This window comes from Balaenoptera ricei, chromosome 19 (genome assembly GCF_028023285.1).
Source record: "Balaenoptera ricei isolate mBalRic1 chromosome 19, mBalRic1.hap2, whole genome shotgun sequence".
Classification (NCBI taxonomy): Eukaryota; Metazoa; Chordata; class Mammalia; order Artiodactyla; family Balaenopteridae; genus Balaenoptera; species Balaenoptera ricei.
The window spans coordinates 26,322,842-26,331,103 of NC_082657.1; positions in this window are offsets into that span (position 1 = coordinate 26,322,842).

The window sequence follows — 8,262 nt, forward strand, 5'->3', positions numbered from 1 at the left end:
GCTGGAGCTGAGGCTCTCAGGGGAGGAGTGAGTGTGAGAAATGCTCCATTCCCACTGATTTTTCAATCAGAAGATCCAGAGAGGAGCTACTTAATTTCAGCATTTTGTGAATTTTGTGTCATTTGGAAGGAAAAATACCTAGACACACACACACACACACACACACACACACACACACACAAACATTTGGCTCAACTCTGAGCAAAGGTACCCAGAGCAGGAGGAATATTCGTGGGCTATGAACATGTGAACAGGCAGTAGAAACCTCTTCTTAATCCAGCCGCCCAGAGTGAAGCAGGAATGTCACCAGCCAGAACACCAGCAGAGGTTACTGGCCCTTCTGGAGTGGGCAGAGCCTTGGGCAGAGCCTTGGGCAGGGGGCTCCTTCTCTCAGCTGAAGGCCAGGCCAGCCAGGCGCCAAGGCAAAGCCCTAGATCAGAGCAGAAAAATGTAGAGCGACAGAGTCGGGGGCCTTTATGTTAACGAACCCAAGCCATGATGGATCACTGTTTAGAAAAATAATTTGGGTTTTATTTCTTTTTTTTTTTTTATTCAATCAGTGATTTAATTATGAGAAAAGTGAATAGTGTTAAAGCTGTGTGAGGTACCAATGGTCCCAGAGGCCTGAAAGGGTGAATACAACTACACGTTGTAACGAAACCTAGCGGAGCGCCTTTCTAGCCGCTGGCTCAAAGCACTCAGCTATGCTTTTGGAGAGGCATAAACAATGCAAAAACCTATCATTGCTGTGTCAGTCACGAAATCCACGCAGAATACCAAGTATCGAGCTGCCGGTTTCCCGGCATTGGAAGGGGGCACGCAGCGACACTGTGCTCTGCTGGGAGGACCCCAGGGACTGGATGGCTGTTTGTCCCCAGCACCCGCAGGACACCTGCCCAGTCCCTGGCCTCCATCATTCCCCAGAGATGCTGGCAGTCACAACCCACCCGCCCCATTTCTCACTACGCACAGAGCTGGCAGAGATGGGGCTTAGGTCGCGCCTTGCTTTCTCAGCTGCGCCTAGGGGCCTCTAACCAGTGGTTTCATGGATATCGTCTTCCCTAGAGCAGGACTGAATAAAAATAAAATGAGTACCACGTGTGTCATTTTACACGTTCTAGTAACCAGTAACCACATTAAAAAAACAGTAAAAAGAAACAGGTGAAATTAATTGTAATGGTATATTTTATTTGACCTAATATATCCAAAATATTGTAATTTCAACATGTAATTAATATAAAAAAGTAGTAATGAAATATTTGACTTTTTTTTTTCACACACACACACTGTATTTTATTTTTACAAGAGATAAGTAGACTGACACCAAGCATTGTACATGGATGACCACAACAAAAGCAACAATGATTGCAATTACCAAACATGAAACACACTCATACTATGATATTTGACATTTTTGTACTAAGTATTTGAAATCAGGCATGTGTACTTGAGTACATCTCGATCAGACTAGCCACATCTCTAGTGCTCAATAACCACATGTAGCTAATGGCACAGCCCAGCTCAGGGAACAAAATAGACCACTGCTTCCCTGAGTCCCCTTGCACCCCAGGCCCCGTGGGCCCTGTGAGCCTGGAACCCACATGCACCCCAACGTAGAGGAGAACCCATCCTGGCTCGGGAGGTCCGAATGGTCTGTGTGGCTGGTATCACCCCTGGGCCTCCCCCCACCTGCTCAGCAGTACTGAAACCTCTGCAAGCTGGAGAAAATGGCCCAGAGGGCCCAAGCCGGCTCTTGCAACATGCTGAGGTTGGAGAAAAGACTTCTCTGTGTACAATGGCAGCAACTAAGAACCCACAGGAGACCGGAGGTTCAACAAAGCCCTTCTGCCCTCAGGACCCCCCCAACTCTGCCCCCTTTAACTCTAAGGACCCTGAGATCACCTTCCCTCCTCTCTGTCCCACACAAACGTCCTGTTTCTCTACCCAACTTTTCCTCCTTTCTTCCCATCTCCTAGGGAAAAGTGTCCCTTTTCTGGTCCAGAGTAAACCCTACCCTTTGAGTCCCTGGTCCCACCCTCCCGCTTCACCAGGCCTCCCTCACCTCACTCTCCACTCTATTGCACCTTCAGTCTCTGCTTTTCCCCATCTTACCATTTCTGCAGCCCACAAACAAGCCTCCTCTCCCAGCCACCTCCACCAACTCCTCCTACATTGCATATTCCTCCCCTGGTCACACCTGCTTCCTCCACTCTCCTTCCTCCCTGTTCCTTTGCAACCTGACTTCCCTGCCATTGCTCCTGGCACCACTCTCTGAGGTCTCCAGGGCCCTGAGGACACCATTTCTAATGCTCACCCACCTCTCAGAACCAGCTGCACGTGGGCCCACGCTCTTCCCCTCACCTCCATCTTTGGACAGCTTGCAGGCCCCTAGGTCTTCTCCAGGTGGCCTCTGTAATGGGATCTAGACTCTGTCCTGGTAAGCCTACCACTTGCTGAGGTTGTGGGCTTCTTTATTTCAAGGAACCTGACACCCATCGTTCAGTTACTCATCCAACATATATTTTTTGAACACCCACCATGTGACAAGCTTGGGTCAGGCTCCAGAAACCCAGCAGTGAACAAAACAGCTAGGTCTCTGCCCTCCTGGAGCTTACATTCTAGTTGGGGTTATGTTAAATAGGCAAAAATTAAATTTTAAAAATAAAAATAATTGTAGATAGTGGCGAGCATTATGGAGATTAAAACTGGGGTGATATGATGAAAGAGAGAGGTTTATGGGGGGAAGGCACTTTAGAGTGATTGGTCAAGGAATGCTCTCTGAGGGGGGAGACATTTAACCTGAGGCCTGAACGAAATAAGGCTGCAGCTGGGGGCATAGACGTCGGTGTTGTCCACACCACTGTCCTTCCTGACTGGTCAGCCCAGCTGTACTGGTTGTTAAGTATTTTTAGTATCTATCTCTCTTTTCTGGCTCAGGCAAGATAAGACAAAAGGTCAGAGCATGAGCTACAAAGACCCTGAGAGGAGAGGGAACAGAGAGAGCTGGCATCACAGAAGCATGGGGAGCATGGAGGCCCAGGACGTGGTCAGGACCGCACTCTGTATGTCTAATCCACCTCAGTAAGGTATCTGGATTTTATTCTCAGCGCGTGGGGCAGTTTTAAGCAGAACGGTGACATGCTCTAATTTGTACTTTAGAAGAGCACTCCAGCTGCTTCGTGAAGCATGGATTTTAGATGAGCGTGAAATCAGAGAGCTGGGATAGGAGGCTGTCTTCATTTACATTTCCTAGCAGCGGACTTTGATGAAGTGAACGTAGTTTATTTGGGAAGTGATATCAGAAAACTGGTAGGGAAGGGGAGAAGTGAGATAGGGAAGGAGAGATAGCCAATCCAGGGCATGTTCTCACGCAGGTCACCACTGTGGGCAACTGGATTCTGATGCCACTGGAAACTTTGGAAGGCAGTGTAGACATGCATCTCAGATTATCCCACCAAGGTTTGAGAGCGCTAGAGTATTGCGATAACAGTGGTTTATTCCCAGCACTTCTGGCCTGATGTGTCTGTAAGCAGAGTGAGCTCTGCAAAGAGAAGCCAGGGCATGTGGGTGGGACACTGAGTGCACCTGCCACAAAGGCTTTCTGTCATGCAGAGGAGCAGGCGCGCTGGCTGGGCAGCGAGCAGGAGAAGTAGTGACTAATAGAGAAGTTCAGCATGAAGTTCTGACACAGACTACAGCACGGATGAGCCTTGGAAACACTCCGCTAAGTGAAGTGAGCTAGGCGCGAAAGAAGAAATATTGCATAATTCCACTTATGTGAAGTAAATACTTAGAACAGGCAAGTTAGTAGAGGCAGAAAGTAGATTAGAGGTTACCAGGGAGAATGGGGGGTTATTGATTACAGAGCTTCTGTTTGGGATGATGAAAAAGTTTGGGAAAAAAAAATACATGGTGGCACAACACTGTGAAGGTAATTAATGCCACTGAATTGCATACTTAAAATGGTTAAAATGGCAAAGTTTTTGGTATATATTTTACCACAATTTTTAAAAATTAGTAATAACAAAAACCATTTAATTGTATACTCTGAGTGAATTGTGTAGTATATAAATTATATCTCAGTAAAGCTTTTTATAAAGGAGAGAAAAGTGAAGCAAATCTGAATATGAGTTAAGCCTGTGGTCCTGGCTGTTGGCGGGGAAGCTGTGGGTGAGGGAGAGACACCAGGGATGACTTCTGGGCACTGAAAGGATGCTTTATCAGCTGCTCGCTCGTAACCAATCGCTTAAACCAAACTGATTGGAAGCTGCCCAGTAACATTGGTTGATTGGCTTCTTCAGGCTTGGAGGATCACAGGAAACGCACCACGGGAAGGGCTGGAGAGTTTGGCAGTTGCATGCATAGCCAGCTCTAAAATTTAATGTCTTCAGTTTCTCTTCCCCAGGTACACCCTTAACGCAAAGTTTAATAGTAGCTCTTAGGTCAACTGTGATGTGCTACATTCCAGGGCACTGGGTACCCTCAGATCTCAGCCCTTCCTTCTCAATCAACTTTTCACCAGTTCACAAAGGACTGGCATTCATAAACAATCAGGTGCTGCAGCTAGAAGCTAGTGAGGAGGATACAGACAGTCTGCTGGACAACACGTGTGTCACCATTTCCCTTCCACATCTGTGGATTGGGGGACAGGCCAGGGCCTCATTCTTAACTGACTTTCAGAAAGTCTGCTTTAGCTTATTGTAGTTGGTTAAATCAATAAGCCTACATTTTATTTGATCTTCTTTTAACCAGCCGAGCTTGTAAAGCTGTGTGTGAGCCAAGCTAAAAATGTCACCATTTGCATGTTCTTGAATCACATCTCATTGAACCAATACAATTTTCTCTGTTGACTTAATTCCCAGGCAAAGATTGCTAATCTGTTTTAAAGAATGATGCCTTGATTCAATCATAGGTTGAGGCCATGGCAATACGGCAGAGTGACAAATGGTGAAACTGTGTAATGGGCCAGATGGTTGAGGAGATAACCCAGTCAGCCAGAAACTGGCCCTTAGTATGCGTGCAGAAATCCCACGGGGCACCACACCTCTTCACGTACAGAGACAGTCTGATGTTTATAGTCACTCTTATAGAGCCATTAAATGTCACCCCTGAAGAAGACCTTGAAAACATTTAGTTCATTTCTCTAATGGAGTATTTCTCTTATGTGGAATTTTCAACCTAGAGAGACTTGGTGTCTTGCTTAAGGTCACACAGCCACTAGGTGTGATTAGGCGAGACTCCAGGTCTCCTGATTCTCCATCCACTGTCCTTGCCTTTGCATCACACTGCTTTTCACTGCCGACAAAGATTTACCAGTTAAGCCTAGGGTTATAAGATCATAACGAACTTTGGCAGGATGAGTAAAATGTGACAACCAGAAATAATGGCCCACGTGTACGGAGTAGGTCCTCTGTGCCAGATGTGTATTGTCTCACTCTGCTTGCTAAGCCCACATGTGTAGGATGGGTGGGGCTGTACATTTTGACCCTCCATGTCTGCATGTCTCCCTGATCCAGGAGGGCAGATGAGAAAGAAACACACAGCAAGGAGTGAAGGGAGGAAGTCTGATCACGATGGGAAGCCAAGAAATAGTAAAGGAGAAGCTGGCTGGCAAATGTGGGTAGGAAGATGGCCTGAGCCTGTGGTCCACGAGCTGCTTCCACCCCAGCTACACCTCAGGACTATTCATCATCTCCACAGAGTCGGGCTTAAATATGTCCATGAGCAAACACCAGCTGAACAACTCCATGCAGAAAGCTGACAATACACAAATGTCCAACTTCTCCAAGTAGGCTTTTCATGTCAGTCATTTAAAACCCCATCCAATCCTGGCATCTCCTTCATTATGAACCTGTTGCATGTGCATACACCACAGTGCTCACCTCCCACCCTCTCACCCTCCATCCACCCTGGCAGATAGGTGGGTGTGAGAGAAGCCTGCATATTTCTTTATCACCCACAGTGAGAATTTCTCATTCATCCACAAAACGAAGCTGCTTAGTGCCAGCATTGAGGTAAGGGCCGCTAGAAGATTTGACTTGAGTGTCAGGAGAGAGTTTAGGGAAGTCCTGGCACCCATGTTGAGGGACCCAATGGGCAGCAATCTTAGACTTGCTGAGTCTCCAGGCACAGAGCAGAGAACATAGGGAAGGGCAGGAGCCCAACATTCTCCCTGATCTTCCCCACCAACCTCAGCCCTATCCACTCTTCAAGGCTCAGCTCATGCCTTGAAGATGATAATATTTATCATTTTATGAACCCTCATGTTGTGGTATTTATCTTCAGGGTAGTTCAGTCCAGCCTGGGAGTCGGGGTGGCTGGAGACAAAGGCTGCAAAGTGCATCATACAGCGATGAGTGCTGCTGATGTCCACGGAGGACAGGTGGGCTGGGAAGGCTTCACAAAGGATGGCCTCCAGATGCCGTGGCACTGAATGGAGATGCCCCTTTGGCTTCTCCATACTGTTGGGTTTTAAAGTTGATGCAAAAAAGAAAAACCATGGATGGTCAAAATTAATCTTGAAACTCTCTTAGAAAGATGTTGTGCAGGAGATCACCACACACTCCCAGTCAGCCTTCCCTCCAGCACCAGGACAGATCGGCTTCCTCAGTTGGCTTGTGTTCTAGTAACCATGTCTCATGGAAAATTGTGTCATTAATTACCAGAGTCACAATCAGTGATGAGAGATGCTCATATCTACAGGCACCTGAGACCAACCTGAGCTGGGAAATCGTTAGTAGGTCCATAGCTCTTTCCCTCGCTTCATCTGGGCAAATACTCCCTGGGAGTCACGGGCACAAGTGTCAATATTATTTGAACTGCTCTCTCTCAATTAAACGTTTAACTTTTTAACTTTTAAAACCTAAACGTTTGGGGCTGGACTTCTCTGCCTAGCCCCATACATGGTCCTCTGGTCATATTTATGGGAAACCTGCTTTGTCTCTGGAATGTTTGTTGACTGACTGAAAAACCTTTGGGACTGAGGGGACAGAGTCTTCTCCCATCCCATGTCCCACACAGTGGACACACAGGTCAAGGCACAGAGCGGGAGCCCAACTCCTGGCCCAGGAGCTCTCTGAGGTCCTTCTGCAAGCCCCTCTGGAGATCTGTGCTTCACTCACAGCCCAGCTCTGCAGCCGCCTCCCAGGAACATTGCCCAGAAGGTAGGCACATGTGTGGGAGGCTGACTGCTGGACCCCGCTTCCTGCAACGTGAGCTGCAGCTGGTGAAGTGACACACACACTCAAGACTCATCTGGCCAGGCCGCTCCCTGTCTCAGTCAGATTTCCCAAAGAAAGGGTCTAAGGAACGAGGCAGGGCTTCGATCATCGTCATGCCGCCAGGCTCTGCGGTTAGGGGAGTTCCAGGGGAAAGTGGGATGAAGAAGCTGGGAGGATTTAAGGGCACATTCTCTGAACAGATTTTCCTAACTTGTTTGTAAACAGGTTGGAATAGCTCACTTTTAGTCGCAGTTCAGCTTCCTGCATCCCTCACATTAGAGCTGAACTAAAATGAAAAGAGCAAAATCATTGAACTGGTCAGGGCCTCAGTTTTTCTATCTGTAAACTGGGAACAATAACAATATCTCATAGTATGTTTCTGAGAACGAAAAAAAAATAAGTTAAATGTGTGGCAAGCTGTAAAGTTCACGAATGCTGGTGGGCAAAATCTTACCCTCCAGGAGAGACACAAAAGAGCTTGCAGGAGCCATGCCTCAGAAGGCAGTTGGTGCAGAGCCTAAGAAAACAGACCTGGGCATCAGGCAGAGCCGGCTGCACCTGCCCAGGAGGAGCCTGGAACACCTGCTCCTGCTTGTGCAGCACCCATCCCCCGCTCCTGGTAACTTTCCTTAGAGGCACCCCCTCTTCTGCTCTCAGTCCGTGTACTGGGGGATGGCAGGATGTTATAAGATGCCCTGCACCCCAGTCCTAGGAATTTTCAGTTATGTAAGCCAATAAATGGCTTTTCTGGTTAGGCCAGTTGGCGATGGGTTCAAGTTACTGGTAATCAGGAGTCCTCTCTAACACAGCACATTTTCAAAAGTCGTGGCACGCAGGGTGGTGCCAAATCAGCCAAGGCCTTGGGCATCGAGGACTAATTAGCTGTGCTGTGCTAAGCATCGAGAGCTCCATGAACTTGTCCCACCAGATGTTTTTGAATCCTTCTCAGGCTGACTGGTGAGCTCAGACACAGGGCCACCCATGCTGACATAAGCATTCGCCTCCCCTTGCTTCTGTCTTGCTCCCAGACAGCCCAAGGGAA